Raw genomic sequence first — 26,745 nt, forward strand, 5'->3', positions numbered from 1 at the left:
TTTTCGGAAAATTAGAAAACAATCTGGACTTCACAAATAAAAATTCTAAACATCCATATACAACATTACTTCATTATAACTTGTCTTTTCGAAGATAGATTTAATATACCTTAAAGGGGCCTTTTCACAGATTTTGGCATGTTTTGAAGTTTGTCATTAAATACTTTATATTGATAAATGTAAACATTAAATTTTAAAAGCTCCAGTAAAAAATCAAAAATAAAATTTAAAAAAGGAAAAAAAGAAGCCCGCAGAAGGGCTCGAACCAGTGATCCCGGAATCCTGAAGTAAAAACGCATTAGCCAACTGAGCTATCCTGCCAAGCATACATAAGATGCGTATTTTATACGTTATATAAGCAATCTTCGTAGTTTCACAAATTTAAACGACAACAACAGAACTCTCCAAATTATGCAATCGTTTCGCGTTATAATTTTTAGGTTTTTAAATCGTCAACAGATGCATAAATTAGCTATATTAGACCATGGCAAATGTTCAGTAATACTGTTTCCTCACAAATATCATAACTAAACCGAAAATTTGCGAATCTGAAACAACTTTTTTCAATTTTTGTCAATTTACCAAACCGTGAAAAGATCCCTTTAAAAAATGATTCAAAAGTTATCCCAAATTAAGCCAATAAAGAGCAAATATAAGGTCACCATGATAGTTTGTTCAGCTCATCTGTAAAAAGTAGGATAAAATCGGAAACACAGTAAATAACAATTGAAATGGAATTACCTAAGTGTATGTTCCTAGTTTCTCAATATTTTATTGGAAAACTAATTTCTCCGTTGATATAATAACACATATATCTCATTAGGAACCCTTAATTCACTAGCATCATAATATCTTGATATAATACACATATTCAGATGTGTTCATTTGGCCTCTTGATAATACTAACAAACACGTCGATATGATATAAAAGACATAGTTGGCCTCCTGTTGTTGTTGCATTTTTTTTCAAAATTACTCGAGGATTGTAGACAGCTGATACGATTTATGGATCAACATGGCCTCTTAATTTGTACGCAACATCTCCCGAGGGCAGCTAATAAATAGTCTCTTCTTTTTCTTAGAAAAATCTTATAAGTGTTTACAACGACCCTCAAAGGAACCTGTTCACTGATTTGACGTGTATTGGAGTTTGTCATTAAACGCACTAAATTGATAAATGTCACAACTGGCACAAAATAGCTCCAGTGAAATACAAGAAGAACATCATATCCTCGTATCGTCACAAAATATCAAGATAACAACAGAACTCTCCATGTCATCCAATCGTTTCGCGTTTTTTATACTTTTTACCGTCAAAAGATGCATACAATTGATATTTTAGTGCATGTTAAATGTTCAGTATTACTGTTTCCTCGCAAATATCATAACTACATCGAAATTTCACGAATCTAATACATTTTTGGCAATCGTGTAATTTTACTAAAACGTGAAAAGGTCCCTTTAAGATTACAAGGCTACAATCGAAACTTGTTAAAAGTACTCATAGTGAGCGAGTGTAGCATAAGGCTTAAAGGCGTCTTTCGTCAACAAGTGTCGTTAAACGACATCTTCTAAATCGCTTATCATAAAACTTGACAATAATTATCATTTGATTACCCTCTTTCAAAGTTGTTTGGATCGTTCCGGTTTACTGTTTATATCTTTAGACTTAAGATCGCACGCCTTGAAATCACTTAAATTTCAATAATAAAAAGTTGTACAGTTCTATTTGAAATTCTCGTGTGGTCCTTACAAAATGTGTTGTACTATTTCCTTTGGATTAAGAACTTAGTATGCCCAGGTGTTTGCATATTTTAGATCGATTTATTTAGCATAGCATCCTTTAAAATTTTCTGATTCGAAAACAATATGGTCAGATGTATAATGTTTGTTATTTAGTTGTTCTCTATAAAATGTGATCAAATTATTTTAGCAAGCCACATCCAAGGGGTCATTAACATAATATAAAACTTATTATATTCAAATTCAAAACAAAGAGCAGAATGTTTTGTTATATGGCATAAATAGTTTAGTCATCATTTGCCAGGTTAATTAAAAGTATGAGCATTTTGTAAAAACTGGCAAAATCTTTGTGTTTAGAATACGCCGTATAGACCTATACAGCAATCTTTTATGTCTAAATTATTAAGTTTAGATAGCTATGAGCAAGCTTTAAAAGAGCAATAAACGCCCTTTTTTGTCTTGGTAAATTTACTCAATCACTTAATAAATTAAGATAGTCACGTTTTTTCTTAGTTTCATGTTTGCCGTTATCTTCAGATTTAACACGAATGAAATGCTTGATTTCTACTCCACAGTGAACACCAATGTATACAACTGTGACTTTGGTTTATTTTTTGTAACGTGTTGACGCCTTTTTTTATTACACATACTGGTTATAATGTTTTCTAAATATTTACATGGGCATCCACAATATAACTGTCTGTATATTATAAACAGAACATAGTATATATAACAGGTCTAAAACATACGATGGATGACTACTCGTGTAAAAAAAAATAAATAATGCTTAAGCCTTGAAGAATTGGTTCTAACCTTCAGATTTCATTTTCACTTGCCATTAATAGTATCTGTCTACATCGTTAAATATATTATGAATCGGTCAATATGAATAACATATTGTAAGTTTTTGTGTTATATTTACTAACAAAACATCCAGAAGCCAAAAGCCCAAGTGGGCAAAATAAGCACACAGTGTTTAAACAGAACAAAAAGTTCATGATTATACAAAGAAATAAAACGTTTGATTACAACAATACATAATAATGTATTATTGACTCTTTTTTAAATAACTGTCGACAGTATATCGATAATTAAATGTGTCACATTACGTCAATTTATATTATATCTAATTATTAACAACAATATAGCAAATACATTGTAGTTTACAAACAATTCATTTCACGAAGCACCTGCTTTTGATACTTGTATAATTGACAGTATGCAGATGTTTGAGAGAATTTAGAAATACTGTTAAACACATGCAAAATTCAACCCGGTACATTTTATTACTATCCCTTACTTCAATTGATGTATATATGTAGCAGCATTATTTGTGTAGCAAAATTTTTTTTAGGTGTTAGTTATTCAATTCATTTTAGCATTTATAATGTTTCAATGTTATCAATTGAGATCTTAACTCTGAATAAATCCTACACTTAAAAATATAGTGGAATTCATCTTCTAATGTATTACACATGTTACAATTTCTTTCGCCTATGAAAACGGAATAAGGTTTAGCTCATCTCCCACTTTCTACATACAATCCATCTGAAGAGCATGTTAATTTCGAAACTAGTTCGATTTTTTTTTATTAAGCACAACTATATAAATAAGGCTGAAATTTCAAAATGGCAATATTTAAAACACATTGGCTCTGTTTTGTTTCACAATTTCAATTTTGAATGAAACTATCATTAAATCTATGTTTAACGTTTTTATTAAATGCCTTATCGTGTCTGTCATCTTGACAAAGCCATACCTCGTAAAATCATAAGTTACATGGTAAGTCCTTAAGTAAAGGTCACTAGTTGATTTAATTAGAATTAACAATGCAATCATATTTTTTTTATTTTAAATACGAACATTTTAGAGAGGAGTTAATCGCATTATAAGTTAAAGGAGCAGAAATCAAAACAAAATGCTTTCATTTAGAAGTGTTTTTGTAGAAATACCAATACATCCATTACATGCGTTATCCTCCTAAAGTATATACCTATCAAATTTCAAAAAACCAATACAACTTGTATCATGAAGTTTTCTTTTATTCTTATATTAATAATCATGCATCGCTTTTGTCCATGCTTGCCGAGTGAAACATTTGAAAACTGACTTTATGTTCACAATTATATAATATTATTTAATGGATTCAATTATTGTTACTTTCCCATGTTGTATAACATATACAGCAAAACCCACTTGACCTAATCATTTTAGTATTCCACTACTGCACTTTTACGTTGGAGACGCTGACATGATATTTTAAAGTGTTATCGGATACCCCATCCGATAACACTTTTAAGCTCCGCCCATTAATATCATGTTTTAACTCCTCCTACATTTGGGTTCACCATTATTTTGTGCAGCGTTCAATGTTTGCTTAGTCCCGCCCATACTGAGAACTACTTTTTTGTAGGCGTAGAACGTCGATTACGTCGTTAAATTGTAAACAAACTGAACCATTCATATTGTATTCAGAAAATCCATGAACAGTAAGTAATAATTAAAACTTATATCATTTATTAAGTTTATAAATATGAAAAGCATGAAAGAAATGAGCATTCATCTATGGGAAAATAAAACAAATACACATTTGGGCCTAACTTGCTTCACTTAAAAGTAAAACAAATTATACACTATAATATGAAACATTAAACTTAACAAAATAAACTTAAACGTTTTATAATATAAAAAAATCAACATGACAGATTTGATCAAAAGAAGAATTCAGGGCAACTTATACTTTAAAGATGCAAATGCTTTCCTTGTTTGTGTCACAGTTTAAATGCCAAGGGAAAAAAGTGAATATCATACACAATAAATAAATGTCGACAAAGAAATTTTTTAAATAATAAAGATGCTTTCTAACATTCAAAGATAAAACAATAACAACTTTTCTCAATAATAAATTTGTTGAAAAACAGTTCTACCTTTCCAAACAAGTAATTCAATGGGTTGATTTGAAGCTGTGCCGGAATGCAGAGGGATTATATCTTGAATTCTTTGAGAGGCAGAGAAAGACTAAGATCGGTTTAACTGATAAGGCTAGAACTGTATCGCCAAGGACTTGGAAGAATGATCATTACACTATAACATTTTTATAGCGTAAAGCACAACTTGAACAAATTACAATTTAGACAGGCACACAATATCATTCTAAAAAAAAGCTAATATAGGCATATGAAATGGCTGTTAACAACTTTAAATAAAAAATAAATATTTTTTTAAAACTAACAACCTTTTTATAATATATTTGTTTTTTTCCTCAATTATTAATAGCGAATGGCTGTTTTTGCACAAATTTGAGGAATTCGCGTTCCCTACCCACTATGGCTTCTCAGCGATGGTCTGTTTTTCGGGGAGACCGTTTACTTCTCACAACTAAACGTATACTACGTAGATTGACAAGTTGAAAAATAAATCACTCTTATCACTTCCAATTTGCGCACTACGTGAAAATCCCGTTCCATTTGGTTATTGTCTTTATTGTTTGAAATTTTCACTCTACACATTCGCTTTGAAATTAGCGGTTGGCGTGTACTTGGAAGTACATGTACATGTCGAATGTGTTATTGTAAAAAATATTAATATTGCGTTTTCAGTGCAGAAATTGTAATTTAAAGCATCGATTTCTCGCTTCAATTTTTATATTTTGTTAAATTATGTGCGTTTAAATTAGATTTTTTGTTGCTTACTTGCGAACTAGTTTTTATGTGTAAATATGCATAAACGCTAGCAGATGTAATCAGGTTGCTACTAATTTGCATATTTTACTACCGTATCGACATCAATGAAATTTAGCGGTTGTTTGTTTTCGTTTGTTTTGTTAATATTTTCTTATTTACTTTAAATGTGGCATAATAAATAGAATATATGGTTGGTGACTTTTGATATCATGTGATATAAGACTCGTCCGATATGGCGTGTGAAAAGCCTCGGCAAGCCTCGCCTTTTCCTACGCCATATCAGACTCGTCTTATATCACATGATATCAAAAGTCACCAACCATATATTCTCTATTTAAACTCGGGCTTCCGCATCGGAACGTTTACTGCATACCATTATTTGTGATTTAAAATTAAAGTTTAATTGGATTTTATGGACGATTGTTTATCACAATTGGCTAAACTATTCGTGCAAGATAATTATATATGCGCTATATGATATATTCTTATTTATCTTCAAAAAGAACGAATGCATGTCCTATTTCCTGCCGGTGTATCATTATTTTCACTTAAGTTGTGTTTCATTTAAAGTGGTCTCGTTGTTAACAGAACGAAACGAAACAAAACGCCCGTGATTAAAATCTAATGTAATCTAAATTATTAAGCGGACCATCTTAGCTAAAAAAACTATGTTAAATGTTTTATGTGGAAATACTTGAAGATGAATCAGAATATAAGTGCTTTATGCTATTTTTATCTGTGCGGTCTTAATGTCAACACCGTTTAATGCGGAAGCGATCTTTACCAGTGTTAAATCAGGGATGACACCAAACGAAATTTCAGTAATCAAATGCAATCGTCAATACATTATTGTTATAAAGAAATCAGCGGTGACGCTGCAATATTCACATGTGTATGAGTATAATTCATTCGCTGAAAGTTTATATTGTTAAAAAATAAACTTTGGAAAAGTGGTTATTAACTATGTTAACACTAATTTTAACAAACTAATTACTATGTGTATAAGCGTTTATCTATAGTAGGATCAAATGCTAGTACATGTCGTTATGGGAATGATGGGTTTCCAAAACAACTGCGTCCTTTATCTAGACTGTTCAATATTTACGATATCATGTGCATTTGTATTATTCATTCTTGTCGAAATATTGTCAATTTGACTTTTGGTATTGTTGCATTTGAAGTGGTATCTTTGTCAATATTAAGGAAACGAATGAACATATCAAATGATAACAAGCCAGTGTATTTTACATGTCTCTGTCTGTCTTAAATATGTAAGTTTGCATGTTTGCTGCTGAATACGAGAACACTTGCTAAATGGTAGTTTATCTGTTTGGTTTAAGCTTAAACACTCGTGCGCGGATGCGGAAGTTAAATTTACATACGTTGTACACGTGCTTTATCGAGCAGAACATTTGTGCTCTATTGTCACCAAACCAATTTAATAGTTATACGTATTTGTGACTACATTGTTGCTATTACGGAATTGTGTTAACAGGTATGTGAGTTTTATTGTATGTTTATATGGTTTAAACATATTACACATCTCAATATGTGTGTTCAATTGGTTTAGAGCTTATATATAATTATATCCCGATCATAATATGCCGTTATACGGATTATAGGACTTCAAAGCAACAGTTACTTATTTTATCTAGATTTATCTAACAAGAGATGTGTTTGTCAGAAACACAATGACCCTACTACGCCGCTTTGAAGCCATATATTTGACCTTTGACCTTAAAGGATGACCTTGACCTTGACATTTGACCACTCAAATTGTGCAGCTTTATGAGATACACATGCATGCAAATATCAAGTTGCTATCTTCAATATTGCAATAGTTATGACCAAGGTTAAAGTTTTGGGACAGAATGACAGAATGACAGACAGACACATACACTGACAAACAGGCCAAAAACAATATACCCCTGATCATTCGATCCGGGTGCATAAAAATAATTCGAGAGTTTATGGTTCCGTTCTGTGCATAACAATTGTTTCCTTCTGACAAATAAATGTATATCGTTTACAAACTTACGAATTCTGTTTACAAACTTTTGCAAGTTGTGCTATATAAACGTAAATGGGAAATTCAAATAAATACACATGTATTGTGCTGTTACATGTTTATACACGCCAGTACCTCAACAATTATTGAAGATTTTGAAATGGCAGTGCAAGCGAGTAATGTAATATAAACTTGTGTTGGCTACTTGTCTTAAATCTTCAACGAAACAGTATCGACTATTTTTAGAATCGTTCCAGCTATTTGCTTCCGTCTTTTAAATGTTGTGGTTAATGTTATCGCGCAACATATCACTGCTTCTTAAAGATATAATCACTTCACTCGATTAAATGGCGCGGCACAGGCCGACGCGTATCCACACGCCGCATGTTTAAACCCAGGGGCGCCACAGGGTTGGTAATGGGGCAATGCGTAGTTGAGATTGATCGTATTGTCATAAGAGAAGTTCAGTATAAATTAGAAGAGAATCGGTGTAGAAATGAAGAAGTTATGTAAACGGCAATTTTGGACGGGTGTGGCCTATGTGGGCGGGGCGCCCCAGGGTTGGTATGCATATTTGAGAATGACCGTATTGTCATAAGAATAGTTCAGTATCAATTAGAAATGAATGTATCCCCACGCCGCATGTTTGACCCAGGGGCGCCACAGGGTTGGTAATGGGGCAATGCATAGTTGAGATTGACCGTATTGTCATAAGAGAAGTTCAGTATAAATAAGAAGTGAATCGGTGTAGAAATAAAGAAATTATAGTAAAAGGCAATTTGGATGGGTGTGGCCTATTTAGGCGGGGCGCCCCAGGGTTTGTAATGGGGCCATGCATAGTTGAGATTGACCGTATTGTCATAAGAGAAGTTCAGTATCAATTAGAAGTGAATCGGTGTAGAAATGAAGAAGTTATAGTAAAAGGCAATTTGCGTTGGTGTGGCCTATGTGGGTGGGGCGCCTCATGGTTGGTAATGGGGCCATGCATAGTTAAGATTGACCGTATTGTAATGCATAGTTGAGATTGACCGTATTGTCATAAGAGAATTTCAGTATCAATTAGAAGTAAATCGGTGTAGAAATGAAGAAATTATAGTAAAAGGCAATTTTGGGTGGGTGTGGTCTATGTGGGCGGGGCGCCCCAGGGTTGGTAATGAGGCCTTGCATAGTTGAGATTGACCGTATTGTCATAACAGAGGTTCAGTATCAATTTGAAGTAATTCGGTGTAGAAATGAAGAAGTTATTGTAAAATAACATAAAAATGAGTGAACATATCTGACCCGGCCCCGCCCCAACCCCCATAACTTTTGACCCAGGGGTTAGATCAAAATTCCAAATAGTGCAGGGTCGCACATATGCTCATAGCTACCATGTGTGTAAGTTTCAAGGTTCTAGTGCTTAAAGTGTAGGAGGAGATAGTGGCCAGGACGGACAGACAGACGGACGGACAGACGGACGGCGGAGATAGCCACAATATCCCTACGCTTTTCAAAAAGCGTGGGGATAATAAAAGGAATAATACGCAAGTCAATTGTTACAAGTGTTTGTATCAGTCTCGTGGCTTGCGCTATTTCGTATCACATTCGAGGCTCCGCCTCTCGTGAAATACGTCATCACAAAAGCCACTCGACTGATTCAAACACATGGAACAATCGACTAGCGTAATATTCCGTATATATCATTGATTTTTTGTGGATTTAAGGTTGGGGGGACGGGAAACAATTAAGACTCAGTTTAAAGATTGTATGAGTTGTTGTTGATTATTCAGTTGATGAAAATCTAAAATATTATTTTATTGCTCCACTTTCACTCTGTTTACTGTATTATTCTTATGTTGATTATTTTCCAGAGAACATATTGTGACACAAGATGAAGACAACGTATCTTATTTACTTTTGGATAGCAATTTACATACAAGGTAGATACAGTTCATATAGTTTTTAAATTGATATGTCAACGCTTATATACTGGAACGTATAAATGTTTTTCGATGCTCAAAGATTGAAATATATTATCTATCTTTTAGATCAATGCACATCGCAATGCAGTGTTGGCTTATATCCGTTCTATTACCTGAACACGTATTATTGTTATAAATGCCATACCAACTGCGTATCCTGCGAAGACTGGAACAATTGCAATTCTTGTGAACCGGGCTATAATGGTACGCACTGTGATTCACGTTGTTCAGCGGGCTGCCAAGGTAGCGTCTGTAATAAAGAAACCGGAGCGTGTACGTGTTCTGAAAAGTTCACAGGAAGCAAATGCGACGCGTGCTTGTTGGGTTATTATGGAGACGAGTGCAGACCGTGTTCATACGGCTGTAAGGATGTCTGTGATAGACACAGTGGAACTTGCTAACTTGCTCATGTAAGCCAACACATACAGGTCCGTTATGTGATAAGTGTGCAGCTGGATTGTATGGGCCATATTGCTCACAAGCGTGTAAATATAATTGCAAATCCTGTACGGACATACAGACATGTTTGAAATGTAAATCAGGATTTTTGTACAGAAATGCGTGCCAAACATGCAGTTTTGGATGTCCGAATGAATCATGCTACGAGCAATCCGGTCAGTGCTACTCATCGTGCATAATCGGGTATCGTGATCACGACTGCAGTTTAAATTGCTCTGAAGGATGTGCTAACAATTTATGTCGAAAGATCGATGCTGTATGTACAGATGGATGTAAACCCGGATACTCTAATGCATATTGCTGTCAACCAGGTATGTTTAGATGGTCGTGTGAGATGAACTGTCCCACAAACTGTGCTACATGTACATCCATGACCGAATGTCAAAGTTGTAAAAATGGATTCTTTGGGTCACAATGTTATGAAACTTGTCCTGTTATGTGCAAAACTTGTACCTCGCTGATGAAATGTACTGCTTGAAACAATGGATATATTGGGGAAACATGTCAGACACGTTGTCCTGAAAAATGCTTGACATGTAATAATGATGGAACATGTATGACATGCAAAGACGAATTTTCAAGGCCTGATAAACAATGTCAATGTTTAAATACTAATATGTGCAGCTTCTAATTGCACATCGTGTTTAAATCCTACATACTATACAGAAGGAACTTCGTGTTGTCCGTGCAACAGTAACTGCAAACATGGCACCTGTACATCAGCTGATCAATGCACAGACGCATGTAAAGATGGCTTGTTCGGACCCAAGTGTGAGTTGCCATGTACACTGATCGACATGAACTGTTCTATGTGTAGTTAAAATAGCTTTGGATCATCTGTTTGTAAAAAGTGTACTTATGGAAATTATCCTGATGCAAACCGTACATGTGTGCAGTGTTCAAGATTGTGTGTTGAGGGTACATGTAATAGTTCTAACGGACATTGTGGAAAGGGTTGCAAAGATAGATTCTGGAATCCATGGTGCGACCGTTATTGCAGTGAAACGTGTACAATATGCAACCAGGATAGTGGAGATTGTTTGATTTGCTCATCGACAGGTGTGTTCGGTGCAAAGTGCGATATGCCATGTAGTAACATGTGTCTTAATGAATCATTTCATATGAATGGAACTTGCAAAAGCGGGTGCATTTCTGATTTCTATGGTCCATCCTGTGAGCAGTCATGCCCTACCAATTGTGCCAATGGAAGTAACGGAACACGATGTTCAGGTGCAATAGGTTTGTGTCTGTACGGCTGTAATGAAGGCTTTGTTGGAGAAGGATGTGTGGAAGGTGAGAATAGTTTTTATTAAATATGCTTTATTCATTGTATGGTATTAATTTATATTTCATAATGAACACATTTTGTATTAGTTTTAAACTTACAAAAAAACAAAATAATACGTTATTTAAAACGAACATGATTCCAACTGTAACATGAAATTGTATGCATCATTTTGTGTTTGAAACCCATTTGGTAAGCGTACCAAGCCTGTTACTGTGTTTATAGCTCTCAAGTTAGACAAAACTAAAGATACAGTACCAGCAGCCGCAATAGGAGGTGGAGTTGCAGCTGTAGCTGTTGTTGCTATTATGGTGGTCGTTGGAATTTTCGTTCGGCAAAGGTAATGTACCTTCCAGGCATAAAATATTTCGCAAACCGGTCAACGCATACTTTTAAACCAACTTTCGCAAACGCAGGCTTTTTGAAGGACGTTGAATTTGTATAACCAAGTGAGTATTTTCTATTTCTTTTTTTTATCTGAGTCATAATTTGACTGATATTAGAATAACAGGTCTATGTGGCGGTTATGTTTCAGGAATAGAATGCCATTGTACGATAATGTCGTAAGAGAAACACATGAAGATCGCCCTGAACATGCATATGACGGCTTACATATGAATTGTAAGAACATTAAGTTTATAGCTTTCTTAAATGTGTACATTGATCGTTTTTCATCAAGCAGTCAACTAAATTTCATATTAAAGGAATCTTACAATACAGTCTAAATAGTAAAATAGTGTTAAGATGCTGATACCATGGACATGAAATCAGGATATGTGGTAATATGACCGAATATAAATAACGTGTTTTATCTTATCTTTAGTTAGCGATGGCACGAAGGAGTGCTCTACAACTGTTGTAAGAGCACATACTGACTACCAGAACACGAGTGATCGTTTTTCGGAATCGCCAGAACAGACTGCCTCTTGTTTGATACGACTCTTCGCAAACAACTCAACTACAATACATTTCGAAAACAATTCATATGTTTATGTACGAGTCTGATATTTACATAATTGATATGTGTAATTTGTAGAAACATAATGACATGACTGTCTTAACTGCCAATTATGTATAACTTTCGGATCATCTTTATTTGCGTACAATCTGTAACTTATGCGCTTATCAATGCAGACGTACCGCTTATAGGAGTATACATAATTGATGATAATATATTCACAAAAACTATTTTAAAAACATGTGAAAAACATTTATCATCATTATCATCATCATCATGATCAACATTTGTCATCTGTTATTGTTACCACCACATTCACTAACCTCGTCATCATTGTCATTACTTATAACTCCACCACATTCATCACAACCACGAGCATCACGATTACGTTATTCATCATCGAAATCATTATCACAACTAGTACCGCCATGATAATAATTACCATCATCGTTATAGTTACCATTATCATCATCATCATCATCATCTTAGCACAGAAAGATAAGTTATCTATGGAATTTCAAACTGAAAATAAATATGATAACTCTTACTGGTGTGTCTGTAACCATGTTGTTTTCGACAAATCTTAATACAAATAATACAATGAATATATGGTCTATATATGGCATGTATACATTTATTTAATACGCAGTCTTGTTCGTGCATTCGAATAAAGTTTCGACAAATAATCAAAATGAACAATAGTCATGCAACATGTGTTTAATAAAATAATAAATACTGCAACACATGGTAAGGACCTTTTGGAACACAAAACCACACAATTTACAGTAAGAAGGAACAAAGAAGGAAGTAATTGTGTAAACCATGTAGAGAACTGAAAGGTACCATTAAGGAAGTCGAAGATATATGAGGTATATGAAATGAAATCAAGTATAAATAATATGTATGCATTGTGTTGACGATGAGCGTTTGGCCTTAAGTAACGTATGCAACATTTCAATACCGGCTTTATGTTTACAATTTTATAACGGATTAATTGATGGTTATTTTACCAGGCTGTAAAGAATGTTCTGGACCACACACACAAAACTTAATCATTTTAATCGAGGGCTACCATATCGGAACACCAACATGATTTGGGCTCCAAATTTAAACGGGAATAAACGATTTAAGAAATGGAATAAAACGAGCCCGTGATTACAACTAGTATAACAAACTAAACAATTAAGCAAACCCTCTTAGACTCACTACTAAAGAACGACACATATTAGTAATGTTGACGAGCTTTAAGACGAAATCAAATATGCTTGCTTAATTGTGTGTTTATCTGTGCGTTTAAAATGATAACACCATATTATGCGGAAGTTGATTTGACTGCTGCTTTACAATTGCGACATCTTTTGCTTGTATGACATCAAGCGTAATTTAAATATTCAAACTTAACTGTGAGTGTATTATAACCATTAATAAATCATCGGTTGCGCTTCAGTATTCACAGGTATGTGAGTTTATATCATTCGTTTAATGCTTATAATCTTGAGCAAAAAGGGTCAATTTCTGAAAGTATGCGTCATTTAAGTCGTCAACACTTTTCAAACAAATTCCATAAACATGCAGGCTATTATCTTCATCATTGTAAAAGAGTTTTAAATGATATCTCAATCGAGTCATTTGATATAATCTTGTGCTGTCATGCTATCGACCTACTATCGCATATGCTCACCCATTTGTTTGCCCTGATATAGGCGTTGATGTCTGCATAATACTATCGTCAGGGTTATATACAGACTTTGCTCGCATAGTTAATAAAGTTAAACAAAATTAATTTGTGTACAGGTGAAAACTGTCTTGGAATTGAAACGTTTCATTTTGTTATTTGAAATTTAAATAGTATTTAAGGTTACACATTCAATATTGCTACCACAGAAAGTAAACTTCCAATATGTTTTTGTGGTCAATTTAACTAATGACATAAAGAGGATATCAATACCACTGTCAAAGCGGAGAAATAGTTTTGCGCGTTGTCTTGAGAAAGCCATTGTTTTAGTTAAATGTCGTGTTGCTTGTCGTGTCCTGTATTTTATATATTTCGTTTTGTTACCTGGCAGCCAGTTCAAGTATGTCCGGATATCTGACATGTTAAATAGTTGCATCAATAGACACTTCTGTATGACCAGACAAACACACGGTTTTTCACGGTTTCAAAAGATTAGGTTGGAATAAACGAGTGAAAATTCTAGTTTTACTGTTTTGATTATGCGCCTATAAATTTTCGGCATTTACATATTTTCGAGATTTACTGCAATGAAACCAAGCGTTCGATTGCTTGACGTCACTTCGTGATCGACTTCGATGAAACGCTTGCTTACGCTGTAAATGTTATTTCTGTGCAAATACAAGCGTCTATTAATTACGAAACGATAATTTGTCAACAATGAGAATCAGATACTTGGCTTGATAATTTTCATTTAAAATGTCTAATTTGAATATAATTCGGAATACAAAACGAAACTTAAAAGTTTGTTTTAAAACGTTCCAAAGAACAATATGGATTTCAATAGAAATACTATTTCCACCGACAATCAAGATTTCCGGTATGACCACTGTTATTTTGACGATTTTTCTATCGGATCGTCGGTAAGCGTGACCACGTGTGACAACAGCGATGCCAGTTGGAAAATTAGTAGACGTGTCGTTGAACTCGACACATTGGCCGAATCGCTTTCAGCATGCAGTTCTTGCCAAGTGCCCATGAATTTACTTAACACAGTAGGAAGCAGAGATTTCGGACAGGCATGCGTTTTGGAAATACAGTGTAGCAATTGTGGTGCAATAAATAATGTGGCTACTGGACGGAAACATGACAGAGTTTATGACATGAACACAAAGCTTGCATTGTGTAAGACTTTTTTTGTCTTTCTGGTACATTGGTGCATTATATCATGATTTATTGTCTAGACTAAATTACTGATACTTTTGAATACAGTCAGATAGTTATCTCAAAGTACATGTAATTCCTGTGTAGTCTACATGCATACATTTTTTTATATTGTACTTGCTATATTTTTCCTTCATATTTTGTCTGATTAATCATTTACTGTCAGTAAACACAATTACAGTAGAATGTGAATGGTTCATTGGCTGTCCTTAGTTAAACATGTATATTTTAAAGTGACATAAGTTTATTTTCTTCCTGGAGCACTTTTTATTAATACCGGTAATAGAATTGAAATTTTTCAAGTTTACAAAACATAAATATTCTCAATTCGTCAAATACGTATTGGTTTTGAAAATAAAGGGCTTAAATTTATTATTATTTGTGTGTATGTAGATCTCTAGGTCTTATAAAATTATGTAACTTTTGTAAATTATTGACATTATTTCATATTTTATTCCGCATAAGCATATTCTAGCATTGTGGATTGTAAACTGTTCTGTCATTTACTGCAATCTGTTTCAGGTAAATCATAAACTGGGTGTTTCACCTGGGACTTTCACATCGAAACTGGCCTTTCCCCGTGACCTTCAGCACAAAAAAGATGGCTATAGCTTTTGCTCGTGCAGCAAAACAGCGACGCATAAGACTCAAAACTGGAACGGTATTTTTAATTATGGGCATTTTATTTTTAAAACACAGTATTCTTCATGTGTATGCCCCAAATTGGTAACTTAGTTTTTGCACTATCCGTGGTTCGGTCGGTCAGTCCACCATACTTTTCGTGCCTGCCCTCTAATTCAAGTAGTTTTAATCCGATCTTCACCAAACTTGGTCAGAAGCTGTGTCTAGACCAAGTTCGAACATGGCCATGTGGGATCGTGGGTTTCTTACAATTGTATGGATTATTTTTTTATATTGTTACAAAGTTGGAGTTTGGGGCATCCGTGTCGTGTGGACACATTTCTTGTTTGAGATTGTTTCAATAGATCCATCAATTATATATGCAAAGTAGTAGGAACATTTAAAAGCATATGCTTATGTTTGTAAATTGATTATTGTAAAAGCATTAATGTGCTGTGTAATCATTTCTTAAAATAAAAATCGGAGATAACCCATGAAGGTGCAAGCACATTTTCCCATTTGAAATTCTGTTTTGCTGTTCAGGCATTCAAAGGACAGTGCAAGAAGTACGAGCGGGACCAACATACAGTTCAAACATAGAGGACCAAGATGTTGAAGTTACAACTTTACCCCCACCTGTACCCAAGCCTGGTCCAGCAGGGCTAGACACTACTGGGAAGGAATATGTTTTCTTTGATTTGGAAACAAGAGGGTTAGGTAAAGTTTATTTTTAACATATTCCTTATTCACAGTGTTGCACATACAGAAGTTTATCTTGGTCCAATTCAGGTATTTAGGTACTCTAAATCTCCAAAATTTAACTTCTATTAAAAAATATACATATTTACTTACATGTGTAACATAATTCAACCTGCTACTGCTGAGTAACTCAATGTGAGATATCGTGTGAATTGTTTCCGATCAATAACCCTTCAACTGAAAAACTCTCTTAAACCACAATGCATAGAGAATGGATGTGAAGGAACCTCTTCTATGATTGTTCAAATTAAGCTTCAAAATAAGTCCTGTCCTGGGAATGGGGGGGGGGGCAATGTTTTTCCCTTTTATGTTTGTTGTTAACACTGCAAAAGTATTTTAAGAAGTTTACATTGTACTTGAGCGAGCGCCCCAAGGCTCTCTGATTAATGGAGCTAAAATGGATTTTGTGCAATTTCTATCTACATTTTTTGTTTTGTTTTTTCAGAGCGTACTTCTCACATAATTCAGATAGCTGCAGTGCATTCAACTGGTCAGTTTTCAACATATGTGATGCCTGAGAAGAAGATGTCCTTGAAAGCGTCAGAAATAACTGGAGTGACAGTTGTTAACGACTCTATGCTTGTCAAGGGACAAACAGTAACAGCTGTCCCCATCAAATCTGCATTGACAAGTTTTATAACATTCTTACAGAAATTTTCACCAGTTATTTTAGTTGGGCATAATATAGAGTGTATTTGATTGTAAAGTGTTGCTCCATGCTGTCCATACTTGTGGAAAAATGTTTGAGTTTCAGCAAAATATTTTTGGCTTTTTAGATACTTAAAAAGGAAATATTACCAAATATGAAATCATATAAAGGTCTTTTTTATTATAGTGTCACCCCTATTGAAAGGGCCAGTCAATCTGACTTATGAGACACTTTTTTCGTGTATACCATGTACCTCCCAACTCCTATCACTATGCCAGACGCCAGGCGGATAGAAGTCGGTAACCATTCATGTTTAACGCTCGCGGCTCACGAGCCGGCCTAATCGGAACAAGTGCCATGACAAACATCCATCCTTAGACAAACGCTCCCCATGGGGCTCGAACCTACGACCTCCCGATCCCAAGGCGGGCGCCTTATCCACTAGGCCACGGCGATCGGTATAAGCGGGAACATTTAGTTAAATTGGTGAATTATACATGGCACATGGCGCTCTACAGGATGTTTTAGCTTTACAAAAGTTAGTGAACTCTGTTCCTCTTGACCAAAACACTGTAAACAAATATTCATTCAGCTATGACCAAGCAGTATTAGCATACAATGTGTAACTAAATGTTGCTTCCAACATAAAATCTTTGCAAACCATGATTGATACAAAAGTTATAAGTCAAGGTGTTACAAGGAAAGTTGCAGGAAGTGGAATGCAACTTAAACATTTGAGTATTGAATCAAAAAGAAACGGACTGAGTGGTTTTGAGGAGCCCCCTGTCAGAGGTTACAAACGGACAAATCAGAGTAACAAAATCAGAGAAAATAATATGTGCAATAGCGAGTTATTTGTTGCCTGACATCTAACCAATTGTTATTTGCATCTTGTATATAGATAAGCTATGAAATCTAATAGCTGTTACATAATTGTTTTTCCTTCTCGATGACAAACATAGTTGTGATTCTTATGTCAGTTGTATTTCTCATGTTTCACCTAAGTTGTAAGATATTTTTGGCAATGCATTAAACCACAGATGCTGTGTGAAACATAATTTCCCCGCTTATTGTATTCTATGTTGTTTTTAGCTCCACTGGCCAAAGGCCAGCAGGGCTTATGTCATGATCCTGTGTCCGTCGTGCGTGCGTGCGTTAACTTTTCCTTTAAACATCTTCTTCTCCTAAACTACTAGTCCAATTCTGATGAAATTTTTTCAGGAATGTTTCTGGGGTGAACCTCTTTCAATTTTGTTCAAATGATGCCCCTGGGGTCAAATTTGACCCTGCCCCGGGGGTCACACAATTGAACATATGCTTATATAGGGTCTATTTTGTGAAAACTTTACAAATATTCTCGTCCATAACCATTGGGTATAGGGCTACCAAATTTGGTATGTAGTGGCATCTTATACTTCTCTACCAGGTTTGTTCAAATTATGCCCCTGGGGTCAAGTTTGATCCTGCCTCGAGGGTCACAAAATTGAACTTATGAACTTCAGTTGATAAGGCCTTTTTTATGAAAACTTTAAAAATCTTCTTGTTCATAACAGTATGACATAGGGCTACCAAATTTGGTATGTAGTGACATGTAATAGTTCTCTACCAAGTTTGTTCAAATTATGCCCCTTGAGTCAAATTTGAAACTGCCCCGGGGGTCACAAAACTGAACATATGCTTATAAAGTGCTTATTTTGTGAAAACTTTAAAATACTCTTGTCCATATCCATTGGGCCTAGGGCTACCAAATTTGGTATGTAGTGACATCTAATAAACCTCTACCAAATTTGTTCAAATAATGCCTCTTGGGTCAAATTTGACCCTGCCGTGGGGGTCACAAAATATAAAAACGCTTATAAAGCGCCTATTTTGTGAAATCTTAAAAAATCTTGTCGAAAACCATTCGGAATACGGCTACCAAATTTGGTATGCAGGAACATCTTATAGTCTTCTACTAAGTTTGTTCAAATTATGCCCTTTGGGTCAAATTTGATCCTGACCCGCGGGTCACAAAATTGAATATTATATACGCTTATATCTTGCTTATTTTGTGAAAACTTAAAAATACTATTGTCCTTAACCCTAGTACTTAGGGCTACCACAATTTGTATGTAGTGAGATATAGTAGTCCTCTACAAAGTTTGCTCAAATTATGTCCCTGGGGTTAAATTTGACCCAGCCCAGGTGGTCACAAAAGTGTACATGTGCTTAAATAGGACCTATATTTAAGTATTTGCACATGCGTAGAATATTTGTTTCAGCCTTTTTTTTCAGCAGTGGAGCGATACAGGGCCATCATGGCCCTCTTGTCTTTAGATACAAATCTCACAGTTCTAAAATAATAATTTTAAAATAATACATATGTTCAATTTACAACCCACAACATGGGTAACAGGTGGGTGGGGTAATTTAAGATGTTTTTTGAATATCACCATTGTTTTTTCATTTGTTACATCTGAAATATTTTCATAACAATGTACATTATAAATATTTCTACGTGTATCACATTTCAGTTGATAATTTGATTGTTATGGAGCAGTTATTATATAGATATATTTTAATTACTATTACAATATTAGTCATTATATTTTTGAAATTAAGTCCATATTAAAATGTCTGTAGCAAAAAAAAATCCACGGTGACCTATCAATTTCTTTACTTCATTTTAATGCTAAGCAAGTTTCCTTTAATTGAGAACCTGAAAGGAATATGAATATTACATCAACAGAAATATGTATCTGTATTGCATGTTATCTATTTTGAACTGTGCAATAAAAAATTCAAAACAAACAAAAAACTAGTCTTACTTATTTCTCATTATTTTTTATGATTTCTAATATTTTTGGTTTTAAAAGTGTTCAGTATGATAATACAAATGTTACAGTTGCTTATCTAATACAATCTCAATATTACTATGCCATTTTAAATGTATTACACACAAACATTTTAACGTACCTCCAATTTTATGCCCCGCAAAAATGACCTTTTTTCAAACGCACAGGGCATTTAAAAACCTTCGTTATCTCAAAATTATTCACGGTGACCTCCCTTTTTTATTTTATATTTATTTCAGATACAGATCCATTAATCACCATAAATTTTTTATAGCATTCCGGATATTTTAAAAAAAATCACAAAACGATCGAACATCCTTAAAATAATTGTTTATATTTATAGAATATTTAAAATACAAGTTGTTTCAAACTTTTGCTACAAACAAATTATGTTTAGACATATTTGTGTCCCATGTTGTTCTTCACGATTTCTGAATAAATATTTGTTATATAGATTTCCGATACTTACGACGCTTGTTTTATATGCCAATATGCTTTGTCAATAATGCAGGGTTAAGTGTGAGGTTCTACTTGCCCTCAAACCGAATTGAATCCCAAATGCTAGACATTGATTTTTTCAAGGTGGTGATCACAGTTGAAAGAATTGTACGTTTATAGTTGATGTGCTGTAATACATGTAGTTGAAAAGAAAGAGCACACTTTCTCTTGATATAGTTTCTGGAGTTTCATTGTTTACGCTATCTATAATCTGCTGTTATTGTATTGTATGTTTATTTGGCAATTGTTTATATGTTGATATGTGATATGTGTACATTAATGTATTCATACGAAGAATCCCGCAAACAGTTTACAACGCGATTTAATACTTGTTAGAAAATCAAACAAACTTCATCTTTAGGGTCCCCTCCTCGCCGCCCTTAATTGTTAAAGTTATTGCCCTGTTGTTTTGCGAACGAAACATTTTTGGTACGAAAAAAAGTTTAGGGGTACGGGGAAGTAGTACCCGTGGGTAACTTGACCCATTGAGCGAAACTGGGAGGCGGGTTACATTCTTGTTTATTAAGTGTGGCAATACATTCATGATGATTCTCGAAAGTAGGTATGAGCACATAGCCGGACCATGTGAGCTCAATCGTATGAGCACTTGACTATCCGAGCTCGCCCACGAACATATTGATAAGTTAACTAATAGCGAAATGGCCTTATACATGTATATGCTGAAATCTAACAATCAAACGAAATATCAAACATGGTATGTACACTTAGGTGGTTGTGTAATTTCTGTTAGAATATCGTATTCAATATGTAAAATTTAAATGATTGTGCCCGCACTTGAGTTTGTTGCCTTGTTTGAGTCTATACGCGCCTAGGCTGCACCCAGTGTGTGTATTTGTGTTTTTCCAAGGTAATGAGTTACCCCCGCGCTGAGGCTGCATAATGTTGGGACCCGGAGTGTGTCCAGCACTCCTACCTAATAAGATTAGATTGACGACAGTTGGGACGAATTTTGAATGATAGCTGCAATTTCCAGCTATTTGTTTTGTACTGAAATACTTGTTAATTTTTTATATGGTCAAATGCTGGGGGGGGGGGGGGGTGAGATTTTCCGGAAAAAAACAACTGTCAGGAATGGTGACCACAAAACATACAAAATATAACATTGCGCCGGGAGCGGGAATCGAACCGGTGTCGTAAAGGTGAAAAAGCGAACGTCCTTACCACTGCGCTGCGGGATGGACAATTACGCAAAGAAATGTTGTTTTATCTATATATATCATAGCAGTGCAGCGTTTACAATTTGCAGGTTCGAAATCGTTCGCATTCTTTAGTTTTGTGATCACGTAAAAAGTTAATTTTACATGTTTTTATTCGCAATTTATTTACTAAATCGAGAACAAATATCAAACAAAATAGAGAAAATATATAGTTGTTTCATTGGTCCATAAAAATAAAATGGATGTAAAATTACTAATTTGAAATTAACGTTCTGATACACTTATTGAATCTGTTTCCCCAGGATATGCTGTTCTATTAATATTTACCTTTATCAACACGAACGACAACTCTGCTAGGAGAATGTTATCAATGAAAATCAACGAGCAATCTCCTACGCAGTGGCGAATGCCAAGGGAAGTAACTGAAAAATCGAGTTATCTCAATCGGACTGGCTCGGTCTTTTACATAGGTCGCCATTGTTAAGAATTTTTTTACTGGTTATCAAACCTTGGACGCTGCTGTTCCAGCATCGTCAAAAAGGAACAAAGAGGAGTAACTGCTATATTAGCAATATCAAATTATGGATCAATATTTTGATACATATCCTGACTACTCAGAAGTGGAAGCGGGTGAACATTTATTAAATGATTTTGCTTAACTTTGATTTATAAAATATGTATAGTAAAATATAATTAATAGAGGCTAGTGATAATAAGTTATCGAAGACTTATCGACCATTCAAAGGTAGTGAACGAACAAGAAACTGTGTATTATTTATGTATGTTGCGAAAATCATGTGTAGTAAATTCTAATTATTTCCTTTTTAAGGAATTACTAGAAACAATTTGATATTTTTGGTAGTTTTATTGAGCCAGGAGTCACCAGTGTTGGACCTTGAACGTAACCTCACCAATAAGCCGTGAAGAACAAAATGAGCCACACAATTGAGAAAACCGTTATAAAAAGTGTAAATAACTAATAAAAAGTATAGTATTCTTTGCATGATATATATATATATATATATATATATATATATATATATATATATATATATATATATATATATATATATATATTTATTTATTTATTTATTTATATTTTTATATAATTAACAACAACAACATTATGACAATTACAAAAGAAAGAAAAAAAATGACATTTCCATAATGAAAGTATGTATTAATTGCGCTAACAAATAAAAAATGATATATCAAGAACAGATACAAAAATTACATATCAAGACATTTTCCCTTAAGTAACGGTACGGTATAAGTAAAATTTGTAACCAGTTAAAAAGACTACAACAATTTGAGATAAAAGAGATGCAAATGTAACACATATAAAGTTATCCATATAATACAACTCAATGCCATAATTTGTAAGAGGTTGCAAAAAAGAACAACAATCATCAAATTTAAATATAAAGTAGCGAGACAATCGCACTGAACAACTGCCATTCGACTTCAAAGGATTTTAAGTTTTTTTATTGATATTTTTCTTAAGTTAATATAATTATGCTTAATGTATGTATTGACTCCTGTTATACTTGGGATTATTTAACTCATTTAACACTTGTAGAAGTAAATTTTATATACAAAAAACTTTATTTATTGTTCTAGTAGACTTTGTAAAATATCCAATTGGAAAAATTGTCTTATTTATGAACGGAAAAGTTTGTCCTGATCACATTCCGTCAATAATTGCTTTAGATATTTGACATTCCCAGAATGAATGTTCTTACGTTTCTTCATTTTGTTTGCAATTTAAACATTATGTACCATCAGTTATTTTCACTTTTATTCAGAAGACTATTTGTTCCAAGCATCCTGTGGATTATTATGTATTGGAACCACTGAATCTTAACATCATTGGTCATTTAAAATGGTTGTTCAAATATGCAATTCCATTCCTCTTAATGATTTATAGTATTGAGTTTGGAACACCATTTCGCTTTCACTGATAGTTGTTCATGTTTTGTATTTAGAATGATATATAGTCGTTTTGCACATGATTCACTTTTCAATATCAGTTATAATAATGAGGGCAAAAAGGGTTTGATCTTTTGTTGTTAACGACATGAAATACAATTTTATGTTAATAAAATAAACTATAGCTCTTGTCACTCACTTGTCAATATATTTGGTTTGTAGAAAAAGTGGATAATACAATACTTCTTCCGTGTTTACTTCTTATTTACCACAATAATGTAAGAAGCTTTTTTAAAACATCTACCTAAAAAGAGTTTCAAAGTTAATATACCTTAACCTAACGGTTCAAAGGTCATCAAAAAATAAGACAATGAAAGGAAAAAATAAGGCCACACTGAAAGCTGCTAAATATTGTGTTTGTGAACTATTTTTTCTGTTGATACAATAACACATATATCTTATTGTGAACCATTTATTTACGAGCATCATGATATCTTAATACTATACACATATTGCGTTGTGTTCAGTTTGCCTCTTGATAATAAACAAGTCGATATGATACAAAAATACTTAGTTAGCCTCTTGTGATTGTTGCTTTTTTCAAAATTACTTAAAGATTGTTAACAGCAGATATGATTTATGGATCAAAGTGGCCTCTTAATTTGAACACAACATCTCTTGAGGGCAGATAATTAACAGTCTCTTCTTTTTCTTAGAAGCACCTTATAAGTGTATGTAACGTCAACACTTGTCATTAAACGCCATCTTCTAAATCGATTTTCATAAAAATGTACCATAATCATCATTGAATTACCCTCTTTCAAAGTTGTCCTAACCGTTACAGTTTACAGCTTGCTGCTCTAGACTTGACAGCCTATTGAATTGATAGTTATATTGGTCCGTACCAAATGTGTTTTATTAACCTGGGACTAAGAAAATAGTGCCCTTTTGTTTTCATATTAACGATCAATTTTCTCAGCAAAGCTACCTTTAACATTTAATGTTTTCTGTTTTCAAATCATTCGGGCCAGATGTGTTACGTTTGTTATTTAATATCGTTTAGTTGTCCTCTATAACATGTGATCAAATACTTCTACCTAGCCACATCCGCGAATCACTGACAAATATACAAGTAATTCTCTTCAAATGCAAGACGAACGCGAAATGTTTTGGTATATTGCATTACTTGTTTGGTCATCCTTTGACAGGTTTATGCAAATCATGATCATTTTGTCAAAACTGGCAATATCTTTGTGGTTTAAATAAGCCGTAAAGACTTATATAGCAAGATTTAATGTCAAAATAGTACTCAGATGCGCGAGCTATGGACGCCTTTTTTCCTCTTTGTAAATTAACTTAATCACTTTATAAATATGATAATCATGTGTTTTCATAGTTTCTTGTATGCCCTTGTCTTTAAATTAAACAAAAAACAAATGCATAATTTCTACTTCACAATGTATACCAATGTATAGATAATACAACTATGACTTTTGTTTGTATCTTTGTAACGTTTTGACGCCTTTATTATTATACATACTGGTAATTATGAATTGTAAATATTTAGATGGGCCGATCATACAATCTAACTGTTTGCTTAAACAGAACAAAGTATATAATACATACGATAGAGGACTAACCCTGTAAAATGCCTAGGCCTTGTAGAATTGGTTCTAAGCTTTAGATTGCATTTTCCCTTGCTATTAATTGTATTTGTCTACATCGGTGAATACATTACGCATCGGTCAATACCAAATAACATATTGTAAGTTTGTGTGTAAATTAATAAAAAATCTAGAAGGCCAAATGCCCAAGTTGACAAAATAAGCGTACAGTGTTTACACAGTAAAGAGTTCATTATTATACATATAGGATCTGGCACGAGTTGTCATATCATACCATTTTTTATTAAACGAGTTCAGGAATTTTGTTAGTAAGCGAGCCTTTGGCGAGCTTACTAAAGAATTTCCTGGACGAGTTTAATAAAATATGGTATGATATGACAACGAGTGTCAGATCTTTTTTATCACATGCTTTTAAATGAGCAAATTAAATAAATATTTACGCAAACATAATGATAAGGCCCGAATGTTGTTTACATTTCGTGACGTCATTTGACGTTGCAACGTCATTTCAGCAAAATAACAAAATGCGATTGGGCAATAAACGAAAACTAAGCCAATGAAAACGCTTAAAAATGTTGTATTACACATGTGTAATAAAAAAAATATGTAATTGTTGTATTACATGGGAAACAGGGTTTGGAATGTGATAAAAAAAATAATACGTTTAATCGCATCATTGCATATCAAATTCTCTATAAATAACTTTCGACGGTTTATCAATAATTAAATGTGTGTCATTACGTCAATTTTATGATTCAGCTTGTTAATAACAAGAATATAGCTGGTATATTGTAGTTTAAATACAATTCATTTCATGAGGCACCTGCTTTTGATACTAGTATACATTACAGTATGCAGATGTTTCAGAAAATATCAAAATATTTTATTGTAATAAAATAGTGTTCTTATATTACAGTTTGCTGCACTACAATACACGCCAATTATAACTCACCATAAAACAATAGCACTAGCATTTACCCTTGTTTTCTACCTTAACGGAACGCAAATATAGGCAGACCAAAGGCTCTGGTACAGTACATTATTTAATTAAAATAAAAATAACATTCTGACACGGTGTCTGTAGATTAACAAACACGCATTACAACATGAATTAAGAGAACGACGTTTGACTAACAAGGATTTTATAAACCCTATACAGACCACCTACAAGATTGGTCTAAATGTAATGTACAATGCAATATAGAAATAGAGCAGTTACATGTGACATAATAGCCGTAATGTAATGCATTACAATTGTTAAAATAAATTTGAAGCAGCATTTTCATTTCGATTGTAATTTATTCAATACATGTTAGTAATTAGCCTTTTACAATGTGATATACTTTACTCTGAATACATCCTACACTCAAACACAAAGTGGAATTCATCTTCAAATGTATAACAAATTTTACGCTGTCTTTCGCCTTTAGGAACGGAATAAGGTTATGTCCATCTCCCAATTTCTATGTATGTATGTATGTATTTATTTTGACCTTGCGGTCAAGGATAACCCATGAAAGTTCAAGCACTTATTTCCAATGGGGTCCTTTGGTTTTTGCTGAAGAAACAGCAAGCAGAAGAGACAGTATTGGGATACAAGGAATCCGGGTGCGATACCCTAGCTCTTTGCGAATAGATGCCTTGGTTCTTTTACGTGCT

At 33.8% G+C, this 26,745-nt stretch overlaps 1 pseudogene; it reads left to right on the forward strand.

Annotated features, from left to right (window-relative positions):
- The first annotated feature begins 10,497 nt into the window (after positions 1 to 10,497).
- On the forward strand, positions 10,498 to 24,342 carry LOC127857400 (uncharacterized; annotated as a pseudogene).
- The last annotated feature ends 2,403 nt before the right edge of the window (positions 24,343 to 26,745 follow it).

This window comes from Dreissena polymorpha, chromosome 14 (genome assembly GCF_020536995.1).
Source record: "Dreissena polymorpha isolate Duluth1 chromosome 14, UMN_Dpol_1.0, whole genome shotgun sequence".
NCBI classification, from domain to species: domain Eukaryota; kingdom Metazoa; phylum Mollusca; class Bivalvia; order Myida; family Dreissenidae; genus Dreissena; species Dreissena polymorpha.